Below are 11,363 nucleotides of genomic sequence, written 5' to 3'. Positions count from 1 at the left end.
TAGCAGTTTAAGCTTCAGGAAGTCAGAGCATGACGTCCAAGTTTAGAAGTTTAAACTTCAGGAAGTCAGAGCATGACGTTCAAGTTTAGCAGTTTAAGCTTCAGGAAGTCAGAGCATGACGTCCAAGTTTAGAAGTTTAAGCTTCAGGAAGTCTGAGCATGACGTTCAAGTTTAGCAGTTTAAACTTCAGGAAGTCAGAGCATGACGTCCAAGTTTAATAGTTTAAAGATATGGTTAAAAGCAGAATAATCATCTAGGGGTCGTCAGCAAAAATAAAATATAAAACAATCTGAACAAAGTATCAATACTAATCACGATGCATAATAATTATGCATGGTTTCCATTCGTCACGATGCATAACCATTATGCATGGCTTCGACTTGTCACGATACATAATCATTATGCATGGCTTCGACTTGTCGCGATACATAACCATTATGCATGGCTTCGTCTTGTCACGATATATAACCATTATGCATGGCTTCGACTTGTCACAATACATAGCCATTATGCATAGCCTCTAATTGTCATGATACATAACCATTATGCATGGCTTCGTCTTGTCACGATACACAACTGTTATGCATTGTAAAAATGGTTCCACTCACAGTAACAAGACAGGTCCACATAATAACAGGAGAATCGACAAGATATCTAGAGTGAAGTACTTCTATGCTTCCTGACAAGTGAAGTACTTCTATGCTTCCTGACAAGTGAAGTTGTGATGAACGAAGAAAGACAATTACAATCAACAATCTTTATTTAAAGCAAACATATTTCAAAATGTTTACTTAATTCGTCAAAAATGGCAGTTGTGTTTACTGGATAATTAGTAATAACTCGGTGATTTTAAGTTCTAAACTGTATCTACTACTCTTCTGAGATTGTGTTCCAGACTGAATAAGTTGAGATCTTGCTCCAAGCTGTATAAGCCGGAATTTCGTTCCAGACTGTGTAAACTGAGATCTTGTTCCAGACTGAATAATGCTCACGTTAGTTACTTCAAGATAGACTTAGTCAGAGCAACTGGAACTACACACGTAATAAGTCATTCCCCAATGAAATACAAGAGAAGTTGTTACCTCCAGGTGTCACCTGACCATCAGGGGAAACGTACCTGTTCAACTTAAATACCATAGTTAACCTTACAAGTATTTTTACTATTAGAAAACAAAAGGTGTTACTCTATGTGGATGACATCGTACAATGGGCAGCTAAAGTGAAAGGAATTTAACGACTTTTATGACTAACGTGCAGTGAAAAAAGTATAAAATAAAAAGTTTTGAAAACTTCTATATCAATACATGAAGGAAGAAAACATATAGCATGCTTACTTTACGACATTGTCACGATACATAACAATTATGCATAGCACGAAGTCAACTGAAGTATTTTTAATTTTTCAAGAGAATTGTTCTAAACATACAATATATATATATATTTAAAGAAGGGAGCAAAATGGCTGATGTGTTAAGTTGCTTACTGAAATATCTAGTCAGAAAAGAGCATTTAGATATTCTAATGTGATGAGTTTTAGTTCTGATATTTGTATACCCATTACAAAAAGGAATGCACTGAGAAGATGGCTAATTTGTTATATTCCGAAGAGAACAAACCGGATGAGAATTCTTCAAACAGGAAATAACTAACTACTCAGTAATAACCAGAGCCCTACCCACGAATCAAGGCTTCTAGCTAGTAATGGACAAAAGGAATCAGATCCAGGAAATCAACCATCAAAGGTTTTCCTTCGTCATAAAGGAAGATATGTTAGAAAACCTGATGTTTTCACCTTGCCTAAAATACTACAAATGTATAGTATGCCACTTTGGTTTGTCAACGATAGTTTATCTATTTCGAAAGATTTTTTTTTCTAATATCAGTATTTTCATTATTACTTTGTCTCGATCTTTTATAAATTTATTTAACCTCGTTGTCCCCCGGTGGTTCAGCGGAAAGTTTGAAGACTTACCACGCTAAAAATTTGGTTTCGATACCCGTGATAGGCATAACACGTTTATCTTATTATGTACGTTTGCACTTATCAACAAACAAACACTATTGTAGTGTTACGCTACGGTTTTTTCGTAAGCAAGAACAAATATAACACGATGGAAAATTCTGGAAAAATACTGTCAGACATTGTTGTAATGCTACGCTAAGGTTTTCCCAAAAGCAAGAATAAATATAACACGATGGAAAATTCTGGAAAGAAACTGTCAGACTGAGAATTTTTGAAAAAACAACAACATACAAATTCTTAGTTTATAGTTAAGGGGAGAATATGTATTAATAATGGTTGTTTCTATTCCTTACAATAACTAAAATACCTTAGAACAGTAATGTTTGTTTAATATTTTAGTTTATTTTCAGTTCAAACGTTTGGACAACATTTCCTTATAAAACGCCTGGAGAGTGTATTTCTAAGTTGTTTGTTTCTGTTGCGAAGTGCCGCGACATTTTAAGATACACTTCAGGCTCCACCTAGTCCTTGAAAACCAATCCGTTGAAAGGAAGTAAAACTCGAGAGACATGCGTAAGTGTTAATAATGAACACGCGTTGGTCCTAGTGACGTATAATCACGGCAGGCGGCGAAACTCTCAATATAGAGTAATTACTTATTGATTAATTTTTATATTATCCTATTGGTACAGAGTGCTAATATTTTTTCACATATTACTGTTGTTAAGAGGCTGCGATTTCCTACGAGACTGCGAAATATATTCATGCTATATTAGCATTAATACCATCAAATATTTTTTCAAAAATCAGCATTTTTTTCTTCTTCTAATGTGTAACCTTTACTAGTCTTTACTACTACGAACTTTAGTCGGCAAAATCCGATACTGGTTCAGCCTGTAGTCCTAGACTAATACTAGAGCCATCAAAACTCACTGTACGAAATAAACGTTCATTGAAAATATATATTCGTTTGTTGATGGAAAATGACACGTTTTTACGTAAATGTCATATAAAACCTCGAGTGTTACATAAATTAGCGTATATGTTTTCTTTGTAATTAAGCACAAAGCTACTCAATGGGCTATCTGTGCTCTGCCCACCACGGGTATCGAAACCCGGATTCTAGCGTTGTAAGTCCGCAGACATACCGCTGTGCCACTGGGGGGGGGGCACCGTATATGGACTCAGCCCTTACTAAATTATTCAAAATATGGTTATTGTATTGTTCATTAAAAATATTATTTACCTTTACAAAAGACATACATGTTTTTCACTCAGTAAAACTGTTACTAGCAGTTTCACTAAATTTCAGAACTTTCTTTTTTGCGAATAGTCCTGAATAGCTTTAAAAAAATCATGAGTATCAATAATAGAAGTTACACTTTCTCCTTATTCTTATGGTGGCAGAGTCGAATGTAGTTTCCTTTATACAAGGATAAGTTTCAATGGGTTTATGAATCCGGGATTTTTTTTAAAATTATCTTTAGAGGTAAGTATTACTTGTGAAGAGCCGAGCGTGACTCAAAGGCTAGCGTATCAGACTATGGGGCTTTGAGTGCGTTATAAGGATGATGATGAAATCCCACTGTTCGGTATGACAAGAGTAGCCTAAAAGTTGGTGTTGACTAGCTGTTTTTACTCCAGTCTATTAGTACAATATTAGCGCTGATAGCCATTGAGTAGCTTTGCGTTAACGTTTTAAAACAAATAAGTAATTACTTGTCACTAATAGACGCAGCTAAACACACGAGACTAAACTTCCAAATATTCTAGGCGTTCGATGATGACTAGCTGCCTTCCCTCTAGTCTTACACTACTAAATTAGGGACGGCTAGCGCAGATAACCCTCGTGTAGCTTTGCGCAAATTCAAAACAAATAAACAAACAAACTTAGTGAACGCCGCCTAGTGAAGTTTTTAGTCAGTAATAACTGGGCAATACTAATGTCCACGTAAACAAAATAACAAAAAGAAAACGGACACGTGACGAAAAAAAAGCATAATAAGAGAAGAAAAGGTCACATGAACTCACCATTGTTATGTCACTGCTGAACTCCTGGGTACATTTCTCTCAATAATAAGAAAATTGAACTCATCAGCTTAAAACGAGAAATTTTCCTTAAACCTAAAAAATATAATAACGAAATGCGATTCAATAAAATTAATTACAAAGTGCTAATAATAAGTAATCCGGTGGATTTTTTTTCCTTCTTTTTTATGAAAGAAGTTGGTCGAAAGTTAATTTTTAACGAAATCTGGATATTTCAGCTTAGAAATTGCAATACGTTTTTGTTAAAATCTTCAGCAACTAATCATCCACCCCGAAAGATTCATCTCACTAATGAAAACTGAGGGCGTATTCATATAGTTACTCATCAGTAGGCATGTATAAATGAAAAAACACAAAAGACATTAGAATATTTAAAAAAATAAAATGCATTTGCAATGCACTAAAAACTATTGAGAAACAGCTGTTGAAATAAATTGAGTTAAGCAAATGTTTTACTTTTTATTCCTTTACCCTTAGCAATGACCATAGTAAATAACGGATGCAATATTCAAATAATAAATTAGACATTAAAATTTTAGTATATGTTAAACGGAAACTTAGTTCTAATAACACAAGTCACGCCCAACACAAATAATTGTATAAATATTGATTTAATTAGATACGTCATTACTATAAGTTAATGGTAGAATATTGTTATACGGTGAATTGAATCATAAAAAAAAAACAGCAGAGGAAAGTATATACATTAGGTAATGTCATTACGGTTGTTCGTTTCTTAAAAGAACCGGTGAGCAATTAAAATATAAATCTCCAAATTTAGAATATACTATACATCGAAGACCTTTACGTCACGATTAGTAACTCAGGTTATGCGATAATATCCAAAGTTACCAATCTTGCCATATATCATCACCCATTAGGTTATTGGATTAATATTAAACTACCTGTAAGTAGAGAGCTGTGGGTGACCGAAAACGTTGTCGAATTTAGTACTTTGTTATTACGATATTTGTTGTATCAGCATTATAAAATAAGTGCTTTGTAATGTAAATAGTTATTGATTGATTCTATATTCACGTGTTACGTGTTTGGTCAATTTTTTGCTTTCCTTTTAATCTATCGGTTCTAAATTAAACATGGGCAGCGCAAATAGTCTATGAGCAGCATTGAGCAAAATTCAACAACAACAACAACAAAAAAAAACACTTTCTGATTCGCAGTTTTATCCTCTTTTGGTTGGATTCTAACATATTTTTACGACATTTCTTTTTTATCGCTTTAACTTCAACAGGAACCCCATGTCACTGCCTCCACAGGTTCTCTATGGGTAAAGTACTTAGCAAAGGGCAAAAGTCTTTCACCAAAATCTCTACACAAACAGGCGATAGATGTCATTTTGTTTGAAGTTAAGCACAAAGCTACACAATGAGTTATCTGTGCTCTGCTCACCACGGGTATCGGAACCCGGTTTCTAGCGTTGTAAGTCCGCAGACATACCGCTGTGCCACTGGGGGAGCAGATGTCATTTTGAAAAGAAGATTTTTCTGCAAAACTGTGAACCGATGAGAACAATGTCGTATTGTTCGAATTCTCTTACACTTAACTATCGTTAAAAGTTGATTTTAATGCTTTGTTATTTTTTTTTCTTCTGGATATTATGATGATTAAAGCAGCCACTAATTTCTGTACGATTGACTCCCGATCTTAGGGTTAATAAGAGCGAGAAAGTGAAAATTGCCATAATGGGCGTAAGAACAATTTTATGAGTATATTCTATTAGATTAATTTGTCTTTAATCTATCTTACAACTGTATTTTCCAGTAAATTTCAATCAGCTATTCAATCCAGTTATTTTACATAATTATAATATAATTTTTCATAAACTCACTTTTTTAGAAACTGTTATTTTAATATACACTTATCATTTGTTTCAAATCCTAGAATTTTTTTTAATAATCTTAGTTTAATTAACCCTTAACGATAGTATTAGGTTTAATACCGTTGGGTATAAATGCAGTCTGTGACTCAAATTTTCTGAGTGGATAAATGTATCCTCTACTTGTTAATTTCAATTCTGGCATAAGATGCGTTTTAATGGTTTCAGTTATTGAAAAATGGTTGACTAACATCTTTTACACTTTAGCTCAAATGATAGAGCTCTCTTTGTATGTAAAAGAATCTGGTTCGAACCCGAAGATGCAAAAGTTGGAAGACCACAGAACTCGCAGAATGAACAATCACAGAAAAGTACTTGCGTTAATAAAAGTTGGAGTAATTATCGTTTATTTATACAGAGATCTGAAATCTGTCACATCCAAATGAAACTTAATTTTGATCCGGATCTTCAGGGTATGGTTGATTTAATAGTTCATCAAATATACTTAAATGTAGTAATTGTTATTGAGCTTTAATAAGAGCCCCCCTCCCCCCAAGTAGCACAGCGGTATGTCTGCGGACTTACAACGCTAGAATCTTGTAAATTATTTTAAATAAATACATTAATTTCTCTCTTTGAATGTTTAAAATTTACGGGTATTTTTATTTTATTTTTTTTGTAAATAATGTATATGAAACATTATTGTTCTGGCAAAACGAATTTCCAGAATCACAACTGCACACACTTTCACATTATTAACCTGTAATTTTGGTAACAAGTAACAGACTAGATAGGAGACATTAACTTTGTATGATGGCATGTGGCACAACGGGACCACGCCTTCAGTACTACGGTTTTGTAATCTTAATCATCTCATAAACAAAATAAAATTGATGACATTTGTGAAAAAATAACATATATAAAGCCGTATTTATTTTGAAATTCACAAAGAATTTCCTATCGACTATGGTTTAAGATTAAATGGCAGTAACACTATTTCATGTCTTTTAAATAGGAAGCTTTGAATAGAGTTTTCAATAAAATTGTGAAATAAATACAGACCTAGTTTTTACCATAAATAATTTGGGACCTGCATACGCTATAAGAGTGACGGTCAAATACAAATATTATGTCAGAAAAGAGTAGCAAAAGAGTTGGTGATGGGTGCTGTTGACTAGCTGCCTTCCATCTATTCTATCATTTCAAAATTAAAGGGGGCTGTGCACAGACGACTCTTTTGTAGCTTTACGCGAAATTCTGAAACAAAAGTTTTAGGGAAGATAAGCATGTAACAACTGATCATTTTACTGGGAAGGGAATAATCTAAACCATATAAAGCACTAATAATAATAAATTGACGTGACTGTATATAATGAAGTAGGCGGAGTACCAGAAAAGTTAGAAGTTAGTTCAAACCACAATTTACACTAATTTCCGTTACGATAGGTCGAGTTTCATATAAGCAAGTCTTCATGGATCAAGTTCAAATTTAAAAAAACAGTAAGTACGAGATTGGACAATTTCAAAGAATTTTCGCAGAGAAATCCCTAGATCACAAGTTAACAAAATTTCTCTATATTTTTCACTTTTCTCGCATACATTGTGATACTTTTCCAAACAATTTAATTAGATTTAGTATTCACGTTTATTTAACTGTTTAAAACAAAAGGAAATGGAAACTGGTTAAAACAAAACAACAATATTTAATAAAATTTAGTATCCGATTATATTTACTGTGGGGTTAAATAACTAAATCAAATCAAATTCGTGGAAGAAATCTGTGTTTATAAATCTTTCAAGCATCAAAGAAAAAAATATTTTGGGGCCTGAAAGACAATCCGTGGTGGTCAGAAACTTTTGCTTCTCTTCACCCTTACAAAAAAAAAAAAAAATCAAAAGTTGTAGCTACAACTTTTATTGCTATTCATAGTATAGTTGATATTTCTTTCCGTGCAATCATACAAGCGTTTTGTTTTCACTTGTTTTGTTTCTCGATTTAAAAAAAAGTATTGATTTTTACTGCATGCATTCATTTGTATGATAAAGGTGTTTGCATAAAGTTGTTGACATTAAGTGGTATATAGACAAGGCTGGATTTAGGTTTTTGCCGCCGTAGGCACCAAATTCCAGTTGCCGCCTTCTCTTCCCCACTTCGGGTGTCTAGGCTATTCTGTATGTCTATTAAAACGAACCATTAATGTATTAAGTGTAACAGCATAATTAGTTTGATGTCAAGTGTATTGACATACATTGATAATAAAGTCGTTTAATTCAATTTTGAATGTAACGCCGTAACAGATCTTGACATGCGCATGTTCACCTTCATCCCAACTCGCATGCAAAGGAATAGTCTAGCGGAGTGAACCTTTCTTCTTCATTTTCGTTTACCGATGGCTGTCTTTGTTTCTGGAAATTTGTCGCTTCTATAATTTTGCCGCCCTAGGCAGTTGCCTTGACGTAAATCCGGCCCTGTATATAGTGTACAAATGATGTTAACATGAGTAAACTTAGCGTTCTGGAACACTCGAAGTAAAAATGCTAATATTGTTCTAGATTCGATAAGAACATGTATATATAAGTTTATGAATGGGATGAGGGGGGAGGTTAGAGTTGGAAAGAAGAAGTTAGATGCCTTGTAAAATATGATGGTGTGAGAGCAAGTTGAAGAGCTCTTGTAAATTTAATCGGTTGATTATTCTTCAGATGCTGCCGTTGTTTAAGCCTGTAATGTGCAGTTGGTCTACTAAAATAGAATTACCTCCGAAGTTTTATGCTATATATTTCGTTAGCGAGTAGGCCTATATGTTGATCCATTACTATAATGAGTGGGAAGATGTATAATTTTGTGAATTGTTGTGCTGGCTTTACGTAATATTTACCCCTGTGCGTGTAAAATATTAAAGGTGGTTTAATAAACCATCAAGTTTTATTTCTCAACAAGTCAGCCAGTTTCTAAAAGTTCATTTTAAAGTTTCATCTATTACGATTGCGTCTTGCAGCTCGTACTCGTGAACGTATCCGGGACAACTAGAGACCGGACATTTAGACACCTAAAAAATGACGAAGTAGGACATTTAGACACTACTTGTTTATTATCAAATAAAACAATAATTACAATAAATTTTCTCCATTATATGATCTGTATATATCTAGGCCTACTACATTACCAGTTTAATTTACTCCATTATTTGACCTACATAGATCTAGGTTTATTATATTACCAGTTTAATTTACTTCACTATATGAACTGTATAGATCTAGGCCTACTACATTACCAGTTTAATTTACTCCATTACATGAACTGTATAGATCCAGGCCTATTTTATTAAAATTTTAAATTTACTTCATTATCTGACCTGCATAGATCTAGGTTTATTATATTACCAGTTTAATTTACTCCATTATATGACCTACATAGATCTAGGTTTATTATATTACCAGTTTAATTTACTCCATTATATGAACTGTATAGATCTAGGCCTATTTCATTAAAATTTTAAATCAACCGCATTATATGAACTGCATAGATCTAGGCCTATTTTATTAAAATTTTAAATCTACTCCATTATTTGACATACATAGATCTAGGTTTATTATATTACCAGTTTAATTTACTCCACTATATGAACTGTATAGATCTAGGCCTATTTTATTAAAAATTTAAATTTACTCCACTATCTGACCTGCACGGTAACCGGACAATTAGACAAGTATGTTGCGAATCAGCAAGTTCTTCCTTTAAATATGTTGCGAAGTTTTAAAAGTTTTAACATCCCTCTAAAATTATTAGGAGTCTAAATGTCCTACTTCCTCATTTTTTTAGGTTTCTAATTGTCCGGTTACCCTCACGAATAAATGGGACTATCCTTGAAGATTGGTACTCCATTTTCAAATCCTCGTAACTTTGCCATCCAAAATCACCACCTGGATACCAATCACAGTATCGACTTAACCAATTTAAAACCTTAGCATCTGGTATATCACATCTTGAACTTCTCACCACAGAAAGTGTCTTAATCAACAAAATCACCGTATTCTATCAACAACGCGAACTCCCTACATCCAAAATTATTTTAACTCACCTAACCAACAACCTTAATTTCCTTCTTTAAGCCTATTCATCTCTCATGTTTTAATTAATATTTTGTGAACTTGTTATTGTGTTAATAAAAAAAAAATCGTTGTATATTTATATATAAATCCTTATATTTTATATTGTACTCATTTTTTATTATGTAGAACACGCTGAATATAGATTAAGCGCAATCCGAAACTTTTGTGTAAATTAATTATATTCATTGTATCAATCGTCTTTATTTTTATTCTACATTACAGATAGAAGTTTGATGGTTCTCTTGGTAAATTAGAATTGACAGGAATGGCGCACTTTGTTGCATTTTATTTTATATTTACAAAACGTTCCATATATTTTAAAAAATAACAAAAATAGAAATAGATTGGGCGAGGTATTGCAACTTCAGTAACAAAAAAAAAAAAGTCACAACACCTACCTGTGCCTTTTCTCAATTTACTAACCGAAAAAAAAGAGTTATTTGTAAAAGTCACAACATCTACCCGTGCTTTTTCTCAATTTACTTACTGTGAATTAAACTGAAGAATTGTACACCTGTACTTTATAGATGTGTTGAAATCCACCTTCATTCACACAAAAAGCAAAGACCTATGTTGTAACTTCAGAACACATTCAACGTCCTAGAAATTCGTGGCCTATGTCAGCCAATAATAAACAGGAAATAAGATGTTTCATTGAAGTATAAAACACAGTTCACACTCAGGTGATTGTCGAAGCTTTTGCTGTTACACAATGTTTTCTTCTTTTTAACAAAGAACGTAAAAAACCCATCACCTGAACATTTTTCTTACGCACAAAGTTGTTAAATTTGTATCCATCAGGTAGCTTCGATCGACAATGAGAAGACATCAAGAGCAGTTATTTCAAATATTAAATCGTTTTTGCTCTAAAAACAGAGCAGTCTAAAAAGAATCTTTTAATTTTTTATATATTCTTTGTCCTTAAGATATGCGTTTAAGTTACCTATCTTGAAATATTTGGGCAAGCGTAATCATCCGAATAAAAAAAGATCATTGAAAATTATAACAATCAGATGAAGCTCTAACCAAGTTAAAGTAGTGTAATTTTTAGAACTCTACCTTAAAGTGTCAAGAAAACCCAAGTTCATCCATTCGAAACGTAAATATGTTCGTGTAGCCGTAGCGTTTTTACTACTTCATAACTTTAGCCTGTGTTATAATACATTAATCATGTCGCATTGAAATTGTGGTGTATCATTATTCAGCTGTTATCATGTAATATTTTGATCATTATAACACTAGGAAATATCGGCAATGCTATTTGAGAAAAAACTGTTTCTACAAAAGAATTTATGTCTAACGATTTGTTTGTCGAATTTCGTGCTAAGCTATCGCAAGGGTTTTGCGCTAACCATCTCTAAGTTTGAGTAATAGACTAAATAGAGAGAAGGCATCTAGTCA

At 33.0% G+C, this 11,363-nt stretch overlaps 1 protein-coding gene across 2 annotated transcripts in view; it reads right to left on the bottom strand.

Annotated features, from left to right (window-relative positions):
* The window catches only part of LOC106457929, a 51,109-nt gene that overhangs the window by 20,904 nt on the left and 18,842 nt on the right, over positions 1 to 11,363 (bottom strand). Inside the window, exon 2 of one of the 2 annotated variants that reach the window (XM_022384013.1) lies at positions 3,995 to 4,087. The exons of the other annotated variant lie outside the window; for it this stretch is intronic. The gene's annotated coding sequence lies outside the window, so the exon portion shown is untranslated. The remainder of the gene's footprint in view (positions 1 to 3,994; positions 4,088 to 11,363) is intronic. 2 annotated transcript variants of the gene reach the window in all.

Source organism: Limulus polyphemus, unplaced genomic scaffold, assembly GCF_000517525.1.
Source record: "Limulus polyphemus unplaced genomic scaffold, Limulus_polyphemus-2.1.2 Scaffold393, whole genome shotgun sequence".
NCBI lineage: Eukaryota > Metazoa > Arthropoda > Merostomata > Xiphosura > Limulidae > Limulus > Limulus polyphemus.
Note: the sequence above shows the minus strand (reverse complement) of the source record. Positions and strands in the feature narration are given on the sequence as shown.